This window comes from Doryrhamphus excisus, unplaced genomic scaffold, assembly GCF_030265055.1.
Source record: "Doryrhamphus excisus isolate RoL2022-K1 unplaced genomic scaffold, RoL_Dexc_1.0 HiC_scaffold_25, whole genome shotgun sequence".
NCBI classification, from domain to species: domain Eukaryota; kingdom Metazoa; phylum Chordata; class Actinopteri; order Syngnathiformes; family Syngnathidae; genus Doryrhamphus; species Doryrhamphus excisus.
This window is the reverse complement of record NW_026652243.1, coordinates 1,782,078-1,801,647: the sequence shown is the minus strand read 5'-3', so window position 1 is coordinate 1,801,647 and position 19,570 is coordinate 1,782,078. Positions and strand designations below refer to the sequence as shown.

Genomic DNA, 19,570 nt, shown 5'->3' with positions numbered 1-19,570 from the left:
ATGTTACAATCAGACACAAACAGGATGTAGGACCCGACCTTGAGTTCGCGCAAATGTTCACAGCATTAGGTCTGCAAAGTGTTCAGCTGATGCACATTTACTGGAAAGGAAAATGGGCTTTTGTCACGGTAGCCATGCCGACACGAGCTAAAATGTTTCTCCCGCCAGGACAACACCCACATGAAATTCAAGCTTTGCTCGCAGACGAAAAAGAACCAGCTGGAATGAGCAATCTGCACCTCCAAGTCTGAGTTTATGGTTCTTGCCCAGAAAAGCATAGCTCACAGCCGTAATTGTATAGTGGTTCCTACTCTGTGTTGTGGCCGCAACAACCCCGGCCGATTCAGGGTCATGGCAGGTGTGTGTTGCTTTTGTAATTGTATTGTCTGAAAAGACAAGATTGTCTGTCCACTTGAAGTGTGGTGATGTAAGAGTACACTAGTTTTGACCACACCTGTTATTTTAGTAAACATTATTAGCATGCAATGAATGAAAGTATAAGGTACGATGTCGGAGATCAAGAACGCTTTTGTTGGCAAAAAAAAAAGCCATAACATATCATTTCGACAATACGGGTATCAAACCCGCTAGTTCTTGCATGTAGAGCAAGAACTCTAGCCTTTGAGTTAAATCCCCCCGCTGCACAGGAAGGCTGCCACAATTTCTGCAACACCAAAACGCTAATTAAGATGTGTCATTTTGAGTCAACAAGACCATGTCCACGAAGGAGATGAGGTGACCGAGAGGTTAAGGTGATGGACTGCTAATCCATTGTGTTCTGCACGCATGGGTTCCAATCCCATCCTCATCGGACTATACTAATGCACCAGTTTTGACACCACCTGTGTTTTTAGGAAACATCATTAGAATGCAATTAATCCAAGCATCCGGTACGATGTGGGAGATTGAGAATGCTTTTTTGGCAAGAAAAAGGCATAATATACCATTTGGAGAATGCAGGCATCGATTCCACTTCATCTCACATGCGAAGTGAGCGCTCTACCATTTGTGGTCCTACAAGAATGGGATTTGTTTTTGTGTACTTCGAATGAAATGTTTTCCGCATGTTGCAGAATTTTCCACAGGAAAGAAATCTTTAAGATGTATCACCAAAAGAGCTGAACCGCCCAATGTGGGGCTCGAACCCACGACCCTGAGACTAAGAGTCTCATGCTCTCCCGACTGAGCTAACCGGGCATTTTTCTGCCACGATATCACTTTTTAATTTTTTTGAATTGATGTGGTCTTCTTGATGTTTGATCAATTCCACACCCAACCTGGTTTCTCAGGGAACAAAGGAGCGAGAGGTTCAGTCATAGCTGAGAACTTTGGAAGTGTCGTCATCTTAACCCTCCTGTTATGTTCATTTGCCAGGAACAGCCATGATGTTCCCGGGTCAGTTTGCATGTTTATTTATCTGAAAGATGTCCAACACCAAAAAAATCCCCACAAGCATTGTTAGTTATTCACGACTAACTCCATTACTAACTATTCTATCAATGTTTAGAGCAATGATGTACCTTACCTCTCACAGGTAGTGGTTTAATTAATTTTAATTAATTAATTAATTAATTAATTGAATGAATCAGAGGCATCATGACCAGTCTGCATCAAAACATTATCTGAAATCCTGTGGCAGGTTTCTGGCATTGATTCTTAATTCAGTTGCCATCCCTGATAGATGGTAATGGTAATGGTAATCATGCCCGCGTGGCAGGCGAGTCTCTTTGCTTGTCTGACGTCTGTGTCGCATCCTGATTGGCTGGCAGCAAATGTCAACAACACGCGCGCGGCCCCCGCTTGGCAAGTGAGAATTCTACCACTGAACCACCAATGCCACGTGGGGACACACTGTAAGAGAAAAAAAAAATTCAACCGTCAAGTGGATGAGCCTCTGCAAAGTGGCGCTGAATGACAACACATCACAATGTCATACTCTTTGGATTCAAGCACCTTCTGGTGTAATGGGATCCACAACAATCATGTCAGCTGTGGATGCAACGTCAATTCGTTCTTGAAGGGCAAGTGACAAAAAGAAGTACATGGTTGACAAATCAGCTGCCAAAGTTTCACTGACCAAGCACCCAGGCACTGCTGGGATTTGAACCCAGGATCTCCTGTTTACTAGACAGGCACTTTGACCAGCTTAGCCACAGTGCCGGCAGTGCATCTGGCACCAACACAAAAACAGTTCGCCAATGGGGAAAAATGTTCATACAAGGGAGGGAGTCCAAAGTCCAACAAATGTGTGAATTGAGAGTCCCTGGGTGGGCTCGAACCACCAACCTCTCAGTTAACAGCCAAACGTGCTGACCAATTGCGCGACAGAGACTACAACAGCATGACTGCAGTCAGGTTTCACTAAGTGCTGTCCACCTTAACTCTCGGGTGGTCCGGTCTGTTACGTTTCAGGTGTCATTCTGAATACCGCCCTTTAGCAGGAGAAGAGCCTTTGTACTTTTTCAACATGAGCTCTAAAGAAAGGTACAAGCTAAGATATACTGCATTGGCCGGGAATCGGACCCGGGCCTCCCGCTTGGCAAGCGAGAATTCTACCACTGAACCACCAATGCCACATTGGGAAACACTGTCGGAGAACAACACTGTCGGAGAACAAATTAAATTGTCGAGTGGATGTGCCGCTGCAAAGTGGCGCTGAATGACAAAACATCACAATCACAACACACGCACGGGATGCCAGGGGAGGCCGAGTACTAACAGAGCTGAGCGAGAGGGCATAAGAAAAAAAATGGTGACCTTGTGGTGGTTAACCGACAGCACCAAGGATATGGCGCACGTCTGATGCGTAATGCATGCCAGGTGATGTTCATCTAGCGAGCGGACATTCTTGTGGGGGACAAGCTCAACAGTAGGAATGTTGAGAGAACTGACCAGTCCGCTATCAATGAAGTTCTCGTCCGCCCCAGAGTCAATTAATGCTGTGGTAGGAGAAGCTTCCCCCGCCCAGGATATCGTACCTTCCACCTGAAGTCGGCCCGCCAAAGCGGATGACGCAGCCGGTGTGGTTGGAGCGGGCAGTGCCAGCAGCTGGCGAATATCCCTGGTGGAGGAAGAGCGTTGGCGTGCTGGGCGAACTGGACAGCGGGAAATTGTGTGTAGGACTCCCACAGTACAGGCACAGCCACAGGCGTGGACGGTGACTCCTCTCCGCTGACGAAAGGCGACTGGCTCCCAGTTGCATGGGGACGACACTCCCGACGTCATCAGACGGCGCTCCGCTGCTGGAGCAGGGAGGGAGGAGTGGTGCCGGAAGAGCCCCAGGAGGTGGGATTTGGAGCCGACGTGTGGGTCGGAGAGGCTCCGCCCTCCGCTGTGCGCTGCGCTCCCGCAGCCGGTTGTCGAGTCGAATGGATAGCGACAGAGAGCGGCTGGAATGACAAGGCGCTGCGCAGCGCATATCGGGCGAGCCTCAGCCAACAAGTGCAAGATGAGCTGGCCGCTCGGGATGAGACCCAGACGCTGAGGCTCGCCCGATACGCGTTTCGTAGCGCCTTGTCATTCCAGCAGCTCTCTGCCGCTATCCCGGTTAGCTCAGTTGGTCAGCGTGTGGTGCTCATAACGCCAAGGTCATGGGTTCGACCCCCCGTACTGGCCACTCTTCTTTATGTGCTCCAGGAACAACAAAAGGGCTACAACCCACTGGCCCCCATATCCAACATCACACCACCCACCCACCTGTGAAACACCCTCGACAAGGCCGCTGAAAGACAGAGGAGAGGTAAAGAAAACAGCATGTCAAAGCAGAGTGGCAACAAAAATCTCGGCCACCGAGACTGCAAGAAGCAGATCAATGGGGACAGTGGACCCCATTATCCTCTACCCAAAATTTAGACCTCCAGTGTAGAGAATGCGGGCCGTGAAAGGACAACACCCCGGCCCTCATAACCAACAGTACTCCACCACAAGGTAAACAGCATGGCGGCAACAAATGCCCAGCCAAAGCGTCACAGACAGGATTCCAACCTGTGCGGGGAAACCCCATTGGATTTCGAGTCCAACGCCTTAACCTCTCGGCCACCGTGACTCCTTGGAAAAGACCAATGGGGGGCAGGTGACCCCATTGTCCTAGAACCAAATTTTTGCTGATGTCAAGGATCAGCTGGCAACATGTGCATGGGAGGAAGACACATGGTTTGTGTGAGGGGCTACACAAGTCTTTCCACTTCTAGTTAAAAGCCAGGCACCTCACATTGTTTCCATAAAGTACCAAGGGATTGTCCTGTTGCCCTTGTATTTTGTGGGCAAAAAGGAGGCGTTTGCAAGTGGACCTCAGACCCTATCACTGGTCACCTGAACAGGGACTTGAATCCCGGACACTCAGATCAAAAGTCTAATGTTCAGGTGACTGGCTCAAACTTTGTCCTGTCTGACCACTCTTTTGTCCAGAAGATATTTGGCTAATGTGGTCTGTTTTATTAAACCTGCAAATGTCCAAATACACAAGGGTATTGTCTTTGTAGGGAGCATTGTAGTACATGTGACATGTATACTACATTTGACATCAGAAATGATGGGTCTTTATTCAACAGAAGAAGAACAACATTTCTTTTAAATAACAGCATAGGAGCTGCTGAAACACAGAGAAGGCACTGCTGGGATTTGAACCCAGGATCTCCTGTTTACTAGACATGTCTGTCAAAAAATCACAACAGTATACAGTGTCTTCTCTTAAGGGCCCCTGCTTACCAGTTGATGGGGTTTGACTTGATTCCTTTTAACATAAAAGCATTCCGTCGTCTCTTAATCTATAATCCTGGCTGGCGCTTTTGCAAAAGATAAGCAGAGCTTCTGTGTTTCACCAGACCTGTGCAGAAACAAACTGAAATCTGTGACTTGATCAACCTAACTTCTGATCAAATGTGTTAGACCATGGAAGCTGGAATGTGCTTTTGAAAAGTCATTGACACGCAGTTTGCCAATTGGGAACCACACAAGTGCTGTGCAAGAGTGGAGCGCAAACATGAATGAACAGTGACACTGGTGACATCCAGAGAACGTCCCCGGGTGGGCTCGAACCACCAGCCTCCCGGTTAACAGCCGAGCGCGCTGACCGATTGCGCCACAGAGACGCACACGCTGCCAACTTCTGTTCAGTTGAAGCCATACTAACGCATGCTATGCGTCCAGCATGCCCTTTGTTTTGGATGTGACTCGCACCTTCTGGTGTAACAATCGAGGCATTGCAAACCAGGACACCAGCTTTACTCTTTGATGAACGCAAAGTGTTTTTGGGTACAATCCAGGGGTCTTGTGCTCTCACGGAAATGGCTCTGTCCTTTTTCAACATGAGTTGAGACAAAATGTATTAAAATAGACAGACTGCATTGGTCACTCAATCAGAATTTCTCAGTTTGCCAATTTCAGACTGCGTGACAAAGAATCAAGTCAAACTCCATCGACAGGATGGACAGGGAACAACAAAGCAGGGAAGATAAGGGATAGGGAGGAGAGGGGAAAGATGCGACCGCCTTTGCTGAGAGCCAGAGAAGAAGCTCTCATCTCTGCAAGGTCAAGTACAGTATGCCAGAAGATTTTACCTTGTGAGTTGTCCTCATTCCATAAAGGCCTGGATAGCTCAGTTGGTAGAGCATCAGACTTTTAATCTGAGGGTCCAGGGTTCAAGTCCCTGTTCAGGCGGTGAAGGTAGGCCCCTTCCCTGAATAACTTGTTTAAGTAAACCTTTTCGACCAAGCACCTTTGCGATCTTCCAGGACTGTGGGTAAACGCCATTCTCAATAATTAAATTGAAGATACAGTGCGAGACAGGCACTTTGACCAGCTTAGCCACAGCGCCAGCTGTGCATCTGGCACCAACACAAAAAAACAGTTCGCCAATGGGGAAAAATGTTCATACAAGGGAGGGAGTCCAAAGTCCAACACGTGTGAATTGAGAGTCCCTGGGTGGGCTCGGTTATCAAACTCGCTCCCAAGGAAATGTTGGAACTTGGGAAAGCATTAAGAATGGCAAGAAGTAGGATTAAGAATCCTACTTCTTGCCAAAAGCCTACCCTATGGTAGAAGATAAGATATGCCTTTATTCGTCCCTCAGTGGGGAAATTTGCAAGGTCCCGCAAGTTCCGCAACAGCAGTGGGAGTACCTCAGTATGTTTACAGACCATGGACTCCTCCTAAATTTAGATACATAGCCTTATCCATGCCAAAACCACACAACAACCTTGACCAAATCCTGACTGACATAACTGACTTGGTACATAATCACCGTCTCAACGGAACTGAATTAGCCCAACTGTTGACATTGACCACAGGCTCCAAGTATGGTGCTTTTTGTACGGCCATTTAGCCAATTTGGCCAAAGGGGAATTCAGAACACCCTCGTGGCCCATTGCCATTTTTATGGTACCTGGCGACTTCAACCAGTGAACTCCACTGTACCGCTTATCCTCATCGACGGACTGTATTCCCCACCCTTTACCAGCATGGGGACATTCCAACCCAAGATGAGAACACACTGGACCAGGTACACAGCAACATGGTACGTGGCACAGACACAGCTTCACCCTACCCCCACTTTTAGCCCAGACTGAAAAAGCAGAGAACCCCCTTTGCAGCTGAAATTGCTCAGTTGGGAGAGCGTTGGATTGAATCTCTAAAGGTCCCTGGTTCAATCCCAGTTTTCAGCACAATTGCTGTTTACATCGTGAGTTGGCAAATAGTTTGTAAAGGGGTGACTTTGTTCTCTTGATTTCATCAACATCGATCACGACAACACAGCCAATGACATATTAAGACCAGACAAGTGCAGTTGGGAGGTGACATACAGAATCCTGATGCATATCATGTTACAATCAGACACAAACAGGATGTAGGACCCGACCTTGAGTTCGCGCAAATGTTCACAGCATTAGGTCTGCAAAGTGTTCAGCTGATGCACATTTACTGGAAAGGAAAATGGGCTTTTGTCACGGTAGCCATGCCGACACGAGCTAAAATGTTTCTCCCGCCAGGACAACACCCACATGAAATTCAAGCTTTGCTCGCAGACGAAAAAGAACCAGCTGGAATGAGCAATCTGCACCTCCAAGTCTGAGTTTATGGTTCTTGCCCAGAAAAGCATAGCTCACAGCCGTAATTGTATAGTGGTTCCTACTCTGTGTTGTGGCCGCAACAACCCCGGCCGATTCAGGGTCATGGCAGGTGTGTGTTGCTTTTGTAATTGTATTGTCTGAAAAGACAAGATTGTCTGTCCACTTGAAGTGTGGTGATGTAAGAGTACACTAGTTTTGACCACACCTGTTATTTTAGTAAACATTATTAGCATGCAATGAATGAAAGTATAAGGTACGATGTCGGAGATCAAGAACGCTTTTGTTGGCAAAAAAAAAAGCCATAACATATCATTTCGACAATACGGGTATCAAACCCGCTAGTTCTTGCATGTAGAGCAAGAACTCTAGCCTTTGAGTTAAATCCCCCCGCTGCACAGGAAGGCTGCCACAATTTCTGCAACACCAAAACGCTAATTAAGATGTGTCATTTTGAGTCAACAAGACCATGTCCACGAAGGAGATGAGGTGACCGAGAGGTTAAGGTGATGGACTGCTAATCCATTGTGTTCTGCACGCATGGGTTCCAATCCCATCCTCATCGGACTATACTAATGCACCAGTTTTGACACCACCTGTGTTTTTAGGAAACATCATTAGAATGCAATTAATCCAAGCATCCGGTACGATGTGGGAGATTGAGAATGCTTTTTTGGCAAGAAAAAGGCATAATATACCATTTGGAGAATGCAGGCATCGATTCCACTTCATCTCACATGCGAAGTGAGCGCTCTACCATTTGTGGTCCTACAAGAATGGGATTTGTTTTTGTGTACTTCGAATGAAATGTTTTCCGCATGTTGCAGAATTTTCCACAGGAAAGAAATCTTTAAGATGTATCACCAAAAGAGCTGAACCGCCCAATGTGGGGCTCGAACCCACGACCCTGAGACTAAGAGTCTCATGCTCTCCCGACTGAGCTAACCGGGCATTTTTCTGCCACGATATCACTTTTTAATTTTTTTGAATTGATGTGGTCTTCTTGATGTTTGATCAATTCCACACCCAACCTGGTTTCTCAGGGAACAAAGGAGCGAGAGGTTCAGTCATAGCTGAGAACTTTGGAAGTGTCGTCATCTTAACCCTCCTGTTATGTTCATTTGCCAGGAACAGCCATGATGTTCCCGGGTCAGTTTGCATGTTTATTTATCTGAAAGATGTCCAACACCAAAAAAATCCCCACAAGCATTGTTAGTTATTCACGACTAACTCCATTACTAACTATTCTATCAATGTTTAGAGCAATGATGTACCTTACCTCTCACAGGTAGTGGTTTAATTAATTTTAATTAATTAATTAATTAATTAATTGAATGAATCAGAGGCATCATGACCAGTCTGCATCAAAACATTATCTGAAATCCTGTGGCAGGTTTCTGGCATTGATTCTTAATTCAGTTGCCATCCCTGATAGATGGTAATGGTAATGGTAATCATGCCCGCGTGGCAGGCGAGTCTCTTTGCTTGTCTGACGTCTGTGTCGCATCCTGATTGGCTGGCAGCAAATGTCAACAACACGCGCGCGGCCCCCGCTTGGCAAGTGAGAATTCTACCACTGAACCACCAATGCCACGTGGGGACACACTGTAAGAGAAAAAAAAAATTCAACCGTCAAGTGGATGAGCCTCTGCAAAGTGGCGCTGAATGACAACACATCACAATGTCATACTCTTTGGATTCAAGCACCTTCTGGTGTAATGGGATCCACAACAATCATGTCAGCTGTGGATGCAACGTCAATTCGTTCTTGAAGGGCAAGTGACAAAAAGAAGTACATGGTTGACAAATCAGCTGCCAAAGTTTCACTGACCAAGCACCCAGGCACTGCTGGGATTTGAACCCAGGATCTCCTGTTTACTAGACAGGCACTTTGACCAGCTTAGCCACAGTGCCGGCAGTGCATCTGGCACCAACACAAAAACAGTTCGCCAATGGGGAAAAATGTTCATACAAGGGAGGGAGTCCAAAGTCCAACAAATGTGTGAATTGAGAGTCCCTGGGTGGGCTCGAACCACCAACCTCTCAGTTAACAGCCAAACGTGCTGACCAATTGCGCGACAGAGACTACAACAGCATGACTGCAGTCAGGTTTCACTAAGTGCTGTCCACCTTAACTCTCGGGTGGTCCGGTCTGTTACGTTTCAGGTGTCATTCTGAATACCGCCCTTTAGCAGGAGAAGAGCCTTTGTACTTTTTCAACATGAGCTCTAAAGAAAGGTACAAGCTAAGATATACTGCATTGGCCGGGAATCGGACCCGGGCCTCCCGCTTGGCAAGCGAGAATTCTACCACTGAACCACCAATGCCACATTGGGAAACACTGTCGGAGAACAACACTGTCGGAGAACAAATTAAATTGTCGAGTGGATGTGCCGCTGCAAAGTGGCGCTGAATGACAAAACATCACAATCACAACACACGCACGGGATGCCAGGGGAGGCCGAGTACTAACAGAGCTGAGCGAGAGGGCATAAGAAAAAAAATGGTGACCTTGTGGTGGTTAACCGACAGCACCAAGGATATGGCGCACGTCTGATGCGTAATGCATGCCAGGTGATGTTCATCTAGCGAGCGGACATTCTTGTGGGGGACAAGCTCAACAGTAGGAATGTTGAGAGAACTGACCAGTCCGCTATCAATGAAGTTCTCGTCCGCCCCAGAGTCAATTAATGCTGTGGTAGGAGAAGCTTCCCCCGCCCAGGATATCGTACCTTCCACCTGAAGTCGGCCCGCCAAAGCGGATGACGCAGCCGGTGTGGTTGGAGCGGGCAGTGCCAGCAGCTGGCGAATATCCCTGGTGGAGGAAGAGCGTTGGCGTGCTGGGCGAACTGGACAGCGGGAAATTGTGTGTAGGACTCCCACAGTACAGGCACAGCCACAGGCGTGGACGGTGACTCCTCTCCGCTGACGAAAGGCGACTGGCTCCCAGTTGCATGGGGACGACACTCCCGACGTCATCAGACGGCGCTCCGCTGCTGGAGCAGGGAGGGAGGAGTGGTGCCGGAAGAGCCCCAGGAGGTGGGATTTGGAGCCGACGTGTGGGTCGGAGAGGCTCCGCCCTCCGCTGTGCGCTGCGCTCCCGCAGCCGGTTGTCGAGTCGAATGGATAGCGACAGAGAGCGGCTGGAATGACAAGGCGCTGCGCAGCGCATATCGGGCGAGCCTCAGCCAACAAGTGCAAGATGAGCTGGCCGCTCGGGATGAGACCCAGACGCTGAGGCTCGCCCGATACGCGTTTCGTAGCGCCTTGTCATTCCAGCAGCTCTCTGCCGCTATCCCGGTTAGCTCAGTTGGTCAGCGTGTGGTGCTCATAACGCCAAGGTCATGGGTTCGACCCCCCGTACTGGCCACTCTTCTTTATGTGCTCCAGGAACAACAAAAGGGCTACAACCCACTGGCCCCCATATCCAACATCACACCACCCACCCACCTGTGAAACACCCTCGACAAGGCCGCTGAAAGACAGAGGAGAGGTAAAGAAAACAGCATGTCAAAGCAGAGTGGCAACAAAAATCTCGGCCACCGAGACTGCAAGAAGCAGATCAATGGGGACAGTGGACCCCATTATCCTCTACCCAAAATTTAGACCTCCAGTGTAGAGAATGCGGGCCGTGAAAGGACAACACCCCGGCCCTCATAACCAACAGTACTCCACCACAAGGTAAACAGCATGGCGGCAACAAATGCCCAGCCAAAGCGTCACAGACAGGATTCCAACCTGTGCGGGGAAACCCCATTGGATTTCGAGTCCAACGCCTTAACCTCTCGGCCACCGTGACTCCTTGGAAAAGACCAATGGGGGGCAGGTGACCCCATTGTCCTAGAACCAAATTTTTGCTGATGTCAAGGATCAGCTGGCAACATGTGCATGGGAGGAAGACACATGGTTTGTGTGAGGGGCTACACAAGTCTTTCCACTTCTAGTTAAAAGCCAGGCACCTCACATTGTTTCCATAAAGTACCAAGGGATTGTCCTGTTGCCCTTGTATTTTGTGGGCAAAAAGGAGGCGTTTGCAAGTGGACCTCAGACCCTATCACTGGTCACCTGAACAGGGACTTGAATCCCGGACACTCAGATCAAAAGTCTAATGTTCAGGTGACTGGCTCAAACTTTGTCCTGTCTGACCACTCTTTTGTCCAGAAGATATTTGGCTAATGTGGTCTGTTTTATTAAACCTGCAAATGTCCAAATACACAAGGGTATTGTCTTTGTAGGGAGCATTGTAGTACATGTGACATGTATACTACATTTGACATCAGAAATGATGGGTCTTTATTCAACAGAAGAAGAACAACATTTCTTTTAAATAACAGCATAGGAGCTGCTGAAACACAGAGAAGGCACTGCTGGGATTTGAACCCAGGATCTCCTGTTTACTAGACATGTCTGTCAAAAAATCACAACAGTATACAGTGTCTTCTCTTAAGGGCCCCTGCTTACCAGTTGATGGGGTTTGACTTGATTCCTTTTAACATAAAAGCATTCCGTCGTCTCTTAATCTATAATCCTGGCTGGCGCTTTTGCAAAAGATAAGCAGAGCTTCTGTGTTTCACCAGACCTGTGCAGAAACAAACTGAAATCTGTGACTTGATCAACCTAACTTCTGATCAAATGTGTTAGACCATGGAAGCTGGAATGTGCTTTTGAAAAGTCATTGACACGCAGTTTGCCAATTGGGAACCACACAAGTGCTGTGCAAGAGTGGAGCGCAAACATGAATGAACAGTGACACTGGTGACATCCAGAGAACGTCCCCGGGTGGGCTCGAACCACCAGCCTCCCGGTTAACAGCCGAGCGCGCTGACCGATTGCGCCACAGAGACGCACACGCTGCCAACTTCTGTTCAGTTGAAGCCATACTAACGCATGCTATGCGTCCAGCATGCCCTTTGTTTTGGATGTGACTCGCACCTTCTGGTGTAACAATCGAGGCATTGCAAACCAGGACACCAGCTTTACTCTTTGATGAACGCAAAGTGTTTTTGGGTACAATCCAGGGGTCTTGTGCTCTCACGGAAATGGCTCTGTCCTTTTTCAACATGAGTTGAGACAAAATGTATTAAAATAGACAGACTGCATTGGTCACTCAATCAGAATTTCTCAGTTTGCCAATTTCAGACTGCGTGACAAAGAATCAAGTCAAACTCCATCGACAGGATGGACAGGGAACAACAAAGCAGGGAAGATAAGGGATAGGGAGGAGAGGGGAAAGATGCGACCGCCTTTGCTGAGAGCCAGAGAAGAAGCTCTCATCTCTGCAAGGTCAAGTACAGTATGCCAGAAGATTTTACCTTGTGAGTTGTCCTCATTCCATAAAGGCCTGGATAGCTCAGTTGGTAGAGCATCAGACTTTTAATCTGAGGGTCCAGGGTTCAAGTCCCTGTTCAGGCGGTGAAGGTAGGCCCCTTCCCTGAATAACTTGTTTAAGTAAACCTTTTCGACCAAGCACCTTTGCGATCTTCCAGGACTGTGGGTAAACGCCATTCTCAATAATTAAATTGAAGATACAGTGCGAGACAGGCACTTTGACCAGCTTAGCCACAGCGCCAGCTGTGCATCTGGCACCAACACAAAAAAACAGTTCGCCAATGGGGAAAAATGTTCATACAAGGGAGGGAGTCCAAAGTCCAACACGTGTGAATTGAGAGTCCCTGGGTGGGCTCGGTTATCAAACTCGCTCCCAAGGAAATGTTGGAACTTGGGAAAGCATTAAGAATGGCAAGAAGTAGGATTAAGAATCCTACTTCTTGCCAAAAGCCTACCCTATGGTAGAAGATAAGATATGCCTTTATTCGTCCCTCAGTGGGGAAATTTGCAAGGTCCCGCAAGTTCCGCAACAGCAGTGGGAGTACCTCAGTATGTTTACAGACCATGGACTCCTCCTAAATTTAGATACATAGCCTTATCCATGCCAAAACCACACAACAACCTTGACCAAATCCTGACTGACATAACTGACTTGGTACATAATCACCGTCTCAACGGAACTGAATTAGCCCAACTGTTGACATTGACCACAGGCTCCAAGTATGATGCTTTTTGTACGGCCATTTAGCCAATTTGGCCAAAGGGGAATTCAGAACACCCTCGTGGCCCATTGCCATTTTTATGGTACCTGGCGACTTCAACCAGTGAACTCCACTGTACCGCTTATCCTCATCGACGGACTGTATTCCCCACCCTTTACCAGCATGGGGACATTCCAACCCAAGATGAGAACACACTGGACCAGGTACACAGCAACATGGTACGTGGCACAGACACAGCTTCACCCTACCCCCACTTTTAGCCCAGACTGAAAAAGCAGAGAACCCCCTTTGCAGCTGAAATTGCTCAGTTGGGAGAGCGTTGGATTGAATCTCTAAAGGTCCCTGGTTCAATCCCAGTTTTCAGCACAATTGCTGTTTACATCGTGAGTTGGCAAATAGTTTGTAAAGGGGTGACTTTGTTCTCTTGATTTCATCAACATCGATCACGACAACACAGCCAATGACATATTAAGACCAGACAAGTGCAGTTGGGAGGTGACATACAGAATCCTGATGCATATCATGTTACAATCAGACACAAACAGGATGTAGGACCCGACCTTGAGTTCGCGCAAATGTTCACAGCATTAGGTCTGCAAAGTGTTCAGCTGATGCACATTTACTGGAAAGGAAAATGGGCTTTTGTCACGGTAGCCATGCCGACACGAGCTAAAATGTTTCTCCCGCCAGGACAACACCCACATGAAATTCAAGCTTTGCTCGCAGACGAAAAAGAACCAGCTGGAATGAGCAATCTGCACCTCCAAGTCTGAGTTTATGGTTCTTGCCCAGAAAAGCATAGCTCACAGCCGTAATTGTATAGTGGTTCCTACTCTGTGTTGTGGCCGCAACAACCCCGGCCGATTCAGGGTCATGGCAGGTGTGTGTTGCTTTTGTAATTGTATTGTCTGAAAAGACAAGATTGTCTGTCCACTTGAAGTGTGGTGATGTAAGAGTACACTAGTTTTGACCACACCTGTTATTTTAGTAAACATTATTAGCATGCAATGAATGAAAGTATAAGGTACGATGTCGGAGATCAAGAACGCTTTTGTTGGCAAAAAAAAAAAGCCATAACATATCATTTCGACAATACGGGTATCAAACCCGCTAGTTCTTGCATGTAGAGCAAGAACTCTAGCCTTTGAGTTAAATCCCCCCGCTGCACAGGAAGGCTGCCACAATTTCTGCAACACCAAAACGCTAATTAAGATGTGTCATTTTGAGTCAACAAGACCATGTCCACGAAGGAGATGAGGTGACCGAGAGGTTAAGGTGATGGACTGCTAATCCATTGTGTTCTGCACGCATGGGTTCCAATCCCATCCTCATCGGACTATACTAATGCACCAGTTTTGACACCACCTGTGTTTTTAGGAAACATCATTAGAATGCAATTAATCCAAGCATCCGGTACGATGTGGGAGATTGAGAATGCTTTTTTGGCAAGAAAAAGGCATAATATACCATTTGGAGAATGCAGGCATCGATTCCACTTCATCTCACATGCGAAGTGAGCGCTCTACCATTTGTGGTCCTACAAGAATGGGATTTGTTTTTGTGTACTTCGAATGAAATGTTTTCCGCATGTTGCAGAATTTTCCACAGGAAAGAAATCTTTAAGATGTATCACCAAAAGCGCTGAACCGCCCAATGTGGGGCTCGAACCCACGACCCTGAGATTAAGAGTCTCATGCTCTCCCGACTGAGCTAACCGGGCATTTTTCTGCCACGATATCACTTTTTAATTTTTTTGAATTGATGTGGTCTTCTTGATGTTTGATCAATTCCACACCCAACCTGGTTTCTCAGGGAACAAAGGAGCGAGAGGTTCAGTCATAGCTGAGAACTTTGGAAGTGTCGTCATCTTAACCCTCCTGTTATGTTCATTTGCCAGGAACAGCCATGATGTTCCCGGGTCAGTTTGCATGTTTATTTATCTGAAAGATGTCCAACACCAAAAAAATCCCCACAAGCATTGTTAGTTATTCACGACTAACTCCATTACTAACTATTCTATCAATGTTTAGAGCAATGGTGTACCTTACCTCTCACAGGTAGTGGTTTAATTAATTTTAATTAATTAATTAATTAATTAATTGAATGAATCAGAGGCATCATGACCAGTCTGCATCAAAACATTATCTGAAATCCTGTGGCAGGTTTCTGGCATTGATTCTTAATTCAGTTGCCATCCCTGATAGATGGTAATGGTAATGGTAATCATGCCCGCGTGGCAGGCGAGTCTCTTTGCTTGTCTGACGTCTGTGTCGCATCCTGATTGGCTGGCAGCAAATGTCAACAACACGCGCGCGGCCCCCGCTTGGCAAGTGAGAATTCTACCACTGAACCACCAATGCCACGTGGGGACACACTGTAAGAGAAAAAAAATTCAACCGTCAAGTGGATGAGCCTCTGCAAAGTGGCGCTGAATGACAACACATCACAATGTCATACTCTTTGGATTCAAGCACCTTCTGGTGTAATGGGATCCACAACAATCATGTCAGCTGTGGATGCAACGTCAATTCGTTCTTGAAGGGCAAGTGACAAAAAGAAGTACATGGTTGACAAATCAGCTGCCAAAGTTTCACTGACCAAGCACCCAGGCACTGCTGGGATTTGAACCCAGGATCTCCTGTTTACTAGACAGGCACTTTGACCAGCTTAGCCACAGTGCCGGCAGTGCATCTGGCACCAACACAAAAACAGTTCGCCAATGGGGAAAAATGTTCATACAAGGGAGGGAGTCCAAAGTCCAACAAATGTGTGAATTGAGAGTCCCTGGGTGGGCTCGAACCACCAACCTCTCAGTTAACAGCCAAACGTGCTGACCAATTGCGCGACAGAGACTACAACAGCATGACTGCAGTCAGGTTTCACTAAGTGCTGTCCACCTTAACTCTCGGGTGGTCCGGTCTGTTACGTTTCAGGTGTCATTCTGAATACCGCCCTTTAGCAGGAGAAGAGCCTTTGTACTTTTTCAACATGGGCTCTAAAGAAAGGTACAAGCTAAGATATACTGCATTGGCCGGGAATCGGACCCGGGCCTCCCGCTTGGCAAGCGAGAATTCTACCACTGAACCACCAATGCCACATTGGGAAACACTGTCGGAGAACAACACTGTCGGAGAACAAATTAAATTGTCGAGTGGATGTGCCGCTGCAAAGTGGCGCTGAATGACAAAACATCACAATCACAACACACGCACGGGATGCCAGGGGAGGCCGAGTACTAACAGAGCTGAGCGAGAGGGCATAAGAAAAAAAATGGTGACCTTGTGGTGGTTAACCGACAGCACCAAGGATATGGCGCACGTCTGATGCGTAATGCATGCCAGGTGATGTTCATCTAGCGAGCGGACATTCTTGTGGGGGACAAGCTCAACAGTAGGAATGTTGAGAGAACTGACCAGTCCGCTATCAATGAAGTTCTCGTCCGCCCCAGAGTCAATTAATGCTGTGGTAGGAGAAGCTTCCCCCGCCCAGGATATCGTACCTTCCACCTGAAGTCGGCCCGCCAAAGCGGATGACGCAGCCGGTGTGGTTGGAGCGGGCAGTGCCAGCAGCTGGCGAATATCCCTGGTGGAGGAAGAGCGTTGGCGTGCTGGGCGAACTGGACAGCGGGAAATTGTGTGTAGGACTCCCACAGTACAGGCACAGCCACAGGCGTGGACGGTGACTCCTCTCCGCTGACGAAAGGCGACTGGCTCCCAGTTGCATGGGGACGACACTCCCGACGTCATCAGACGGCGCTCCGCTGCTGGAGCAGGGAGGGAGGAGTGGTGCCGGAAGAGCCCCAGGAGGTGGGATTTGGAGCCGACGTGTGGGTCGGAGAGGCTCCGCCCTCCGCTGTGCGCTGCACTCCCGCAGCCGGTTGTCGAGTCGAATGGATAGCGACAGAGAGCGGCTGGAATGACAAGGCGCTGCGCAGCGCATATCGGGCGAGCCTCAGCCAACAAGTGCAAGATGAGCTGGCCGCTCGGGATGAGACCCAGACGCTGAGGCTCGCCCGATACGCGTTTCGTAGCGCCTTGTCATTCCAGCAGCTCTCTGCCGCTATCCCGGTTAGCTCAGTTGGTCAGCGTGTGGTGCTCATAACGCCAAGGTCATGGGTTCGACCCCCCGTACTGGCCACTCTTCTTTATGTGCTCCAGGAACAACAAAAGGGCTACAACCCACTGGCCCCCATATCCAACATCACACCACCCACCCACCTGTGAAACACCCTCGACAAGGCCGCTGAAAGACAGAGGAGAGGTAAAGAAAACAGCATGTCAAAGCAGAGTGGCAACAAAAATCTCGGCCACCGAGACTGCAAGAAGCAGATCAATGGGGACAGTGGACCCCATTATCCTCTACCCAAAATTTAGACCTCCAGTGTAGAGAATGCGGGCCGTGAAAGGACAACACCCCGGCCCTCATAACCAACAGTACTCCACCACAAGGTAAACAGCATGGCGGCAACAAATGCCCAGCCAAAGCGTCACAGACAGGATTCCAACCTGTGCGGGGAAACCCCATTGGATTTCGAGTCCAACGCCTTAACCTCTCGGCCACCGTGACTCCTTGGAAAAGACCAATGGGGGGCAGGTGACCCCATTGTCCTAGAACCAAATTTTTGCTGATGTCAAGGATCAGCTGGCAACATGTGCATGGGAGGAAGACACATGGTTTGTGTGAGGGGCTACACAAGTCTTTCCACTTCTAGTTAAAAGCCAGGCACCTCACATTGTTTCCATAAAGTACCAAGGGATTGTCCTGTTGCCCTTGTATTTTGTGGGCAAAAAGGAGGCGTTTGCAAGTGGACCTCAGACCCTATCACTGGTCACCTGAACAGGGACTTGAATCCCGGACACTCAGATCAAAAGTCTAATGTTCAGGTGACTGGCTCAAACTTTGTCCTGTCTGACCACTCTTTTGTCCAGAAGATATTTGGCTAATGTGGTCTGTTTTATTAAACCTGCAAATGTCCAAATACACAAGGGTATTGTCTTTGTAGGGAGCATTGTAGTACATGTGACATGTATACTACATTTGACATCAGAAATGATGGGTCTTTATTCAACAGAAGAAGAACAACATTTCTTTTAAATAACAGCATAGGAGCTGCTGAAACACAGAGAAGGCACTGCTGGGATTTGAACCCAGGATCTCCTGTTTACTAGACATGTCTGTCAAAAAATCACAACAGTATACAGTGTCTTCTCTTAAGGGCCCCTGCTTACCAGTTGATGGGGTTTGACTTGATTCCTTTTAACATAAAAGCATTCCGTCGTCTCTTAATCTATAATCCTGGCTGGCGCTTTTGCAAAAGATAAGCAGAGCTTCTGTGTTTCACCAGACCTGTGCAGAAACAAACTGAAATCTGTGACTTGATCAACCTAACTTCTGATCAAATGTGTTAGACCATGGAAGCTGGAATGTGCTTTTGAAAAGTCATTGACACGCAGTTTGCCAATTGGGAACCACACAAGTGCTGTGCAAGAGTGGAGCGCAAACATGAATGAACAGTGACACTGGTGACATCCAGAGAACGTCCCCGGGTGGGCTCGAACCACCAGCCTCCCGGTTAACAGCCGAGCGCGCTGACCGATTGCGCCACAGAGACGCACACGCTGCCAACTTCTGTTCAGTTGAAGCCATACTAACGCATGCTATGCGTCCAGCATGCCCTTTGTTTTGGATGTGACTCGCACCTTCTGGTGTAACAATCGAGGCATTGCAAACCAGGACACCAGCTTTACTCTTTGATGAACGCAAAGTGTTTTTGGGTACAATCCAGGGGTCTTGTGCTCTCACGGAAATGGCTCTGTCCTTTTTCAACATGAGTTGAGACAAAATGTATTAAAATAGACAGACTGCATTGGTCACTCAATCAGAATTTCTCAGTTTGCCAATTTCAGACTGCGTGACAAAGAATCAAGTCAAACTCCATCGACAGGATGGACAGGGAACAACAAAGCAGGGAAGATAAGGGATAGGGAGGAGAGGGGAAAGATGCGACCGCCTTTGCTGAGAGCCAGAGAAGAAGCTCTCATCTCTGCAAGGTCAAGTACAGTATGCCAGAAGATTTTACCTTGTGAGTTGTCCTCATTCCATAAAGGCCTGGATAGCTCAGTTGGTAGAGCATCAGACTTTTAATCTGAGGGTCCAGGGTTCAAGTCCCTGTTCAGGCGGTGAAGGTAGGCCCCTTCCCTGAATAACTTGTTTAAGTAAACCTTTTCGACCAAGCACCTTTGCGATCTTCCAGGACTGTGGGTAAACGCCATTCTCAATAATTAAATTGAAGATACAGTGCGAGACAGGCACTTTGACCAGCTTAGCCACAGCGCCAGCTGTGCATCTGGCACCAACACAAAAAAACAGTTCGCCAATGGGGAAAAATGTTCATACAAGGGAGGGAGTCCAAAGTCCAACACGTGTGAATTGAGAGTCCCTGGGTGGGCTCGGTTA

At 47.9% G+C, this 19,570-nt stretch overlaps 19 non-coding genes across 19 annotated transcripts; 6 read left to right on the top strand and 13 right to left on the bottom strand.

Moving 5' to 3' along the window:
• The first annotated feature begins 729 nt into the window (after window positions 1-729).
• Window positions 730-811, top strand: trnas-gcu (transfer RNA serine (anticodon GCU)). Its single transcript has one exon. It is a non-coding gene; the product is annotated as a tRNA-Ser (tRNA).
• Window positions 812-2,086: 1,275 nt separating this feature from the next.
• On the bottom strand, window positions 2,087-2,160 carry trnat-agu (transfer RNA threonine (anticodon AGU)). The gene has a single exon. It is a non-coding gene; the product is annotated as a tRNA-Thr (tRNA).
• A 342-nt stretch (window positions 2,161-2,502) lies between these two features.
• Window positions 2,503-2,573, bottom strand: trnag-gcc (transfer RNA glycine (anticodon GCC)). Its single transcript has one exon. It is a non-coding gene; the product is annotated as a tRNA-Gly (tRNA).
• A 1,390-nt stretch (window positions 2,574-3,963) lies between these two features.
• Window positions 3,964-4,045, bottom strand: trnas-cga (transfer RNA serine (anticodon CGA)). Its single transcript has one exon. It is a non-coding gene; the product is annotated as a tRNA-Ser (tRNA).
• A 971-nt stretch (window positions 4,046-5,016) lies between these two features.
• On the bottom strand, window positions 5,017-5,090 carry trnan-guu (transfer RNA asparagine (anticodon GUU)). The gene has a single exon. It is a non-coding gene; the product is annotated as a tRNA-Asn (tRNA).
• Window positions 5,091-5,585: 495 nt separating this feature from the next.
• Window positions 5,586-5,658, top strand: trnak-uuu (transfer RNA lysine (anticodon UUU)). Its single transcript has one exon. It is a non-coding gene; the product is annotated as a tRNA-Lys (tRNA).
• A 1,889-nt stretch (window positions 5,659-7,547) lies between these two features.
• Window positions 7,548-7,629, top strand: trnas-gcu (transfer RNA serine (anticodon GCU)). The gene has a single exon. It is a non-coding gene; the product is annotated as a tRNA-Ser (tRNA).
• A 1,275-nt stretch (window positions 7,630-8,904) lies between these two features.
• trnat-agu (transfer RNA threonine (anticodon AGU)) lies at window positions 8,905-8,978 on the bottom strand. Its single transcript has one exon. It is a non-coding gene; the product is annotated as a tRNA-Thr (tRNA).
• Window positions 8,979-9,320: 342 nt separating this feature from the next.
• On the bottom strand, window positions 9,321-9,391 carry trnag-gcc (transfer RNA glycine (anticodon GCC)). Its single transcript has one exon. It is a non-coding gene; the product is annotated as a tRNA-Gly (tRNA).
• A 1,390-nt stretch (window positions 9,392-10,781) lies between these two features.
• Window positions 10,782-10,863, bottom strand: trnas-cga (transfer RNA serine (anticodon CGA)). The gene has a single exon. It is a non-coding gene; the product is annotated as a tRNA-Ser (tRNA).
• A 971-nt stretch (window positions 10,864-11,834) lies between these two features.
• On the bottom strand, window positions 11,835-11,908 carry trnan-guu (transfer RNA asparagine (anticodon GUU)). The gene has a single exon. It is a non-coding gene; the product is annotated as a tRNA-Asn (tRNA).
• Window positions 11,909-12,403: 495 nt separating this feature from the next.
• trnak-uuu (transfer RNA lysine (anticodon UUU)) lies at window positions 12,404-12,476 on the top strand. The gene has a single exon. It is a non-coding gene; the product is annotated as a tRNA-Lys (tRNA).
• A 1,890-nt stretch (window positions 12,477-14,366) lies between these two features.
• trnas-gcu (transfer RNA serine (anticodon GCU)) lies at window positions 14,367-14,448 on the top strand. The gene has a single exon. It is a non-coding gene; the product is annotated as a tRNA-Ser (tRNA).
• Window positions 14,449-14,761: 313 nt separating this feature from the next.
• Window positions 14,762-14,834, bottom strand: trnak-cuu (transfer RNA lysine (anticodon CUU)). The gene has a single exon. It is a non-coding gene; the product is annotated as a tRNA-Lys (tRNA).
• An 887-nt stretch (window positions 14,835-15,721) lies between these two features.
• Window positions 15,722-15,795, bottom strand: trnat-agu (transfer RNA threonine (anticodon AGU)). The gene has a single exon. It is a non-coding gene; the product is annotated as a tRNA-Thr (tRNA).
• Window positions 15,796-16,137: 342 nt separating this feature from the next.
• trnag-gcc (transfer RNA glycine (anticodon GCC)) lies at window positions 16,138-16,208 on the bottom strand. The gene has a single exon. It is a non-coding gene; the product is annotated as a tRNA-Gly (tRNA).
• Window positions 16,209-17,598: 1,390 nt separating this feature from the next.
• On the bottom strand, window positions 17,599-17,680 carry trnas-cga (transfer RNA serine (anticodon CGA)). The gene has a single exon. It is a non-coding gene; the product is annotated as a tRNA-Ser (tRNA).
• Window positions 17,681-18,651: 971 nt separating this feature from the next.
• On the bottom strand, window positions 18,652-18,725 carry trnan-guu (transfer RNA asparagine (anticodon GUU)). Its single transcript has one exon. It is a non-coding gene; the product is annotated as a tRNA-Asn (tRNA).
• Window positions 18,726-19,220: 495 nt separating this feature from the next.
• trnak-uuu (transfer RNA lysine (anticodon UUU)) lies at window positions 19,221-19,293 on the top strand. The gene has a single exon. It is a non-coding gene; the product is annotated as a tRNA-Lys (tRNA).
• The last annotated feature ends 277 nt before the right edge of the window (window positions 19,294-19,570 follow it).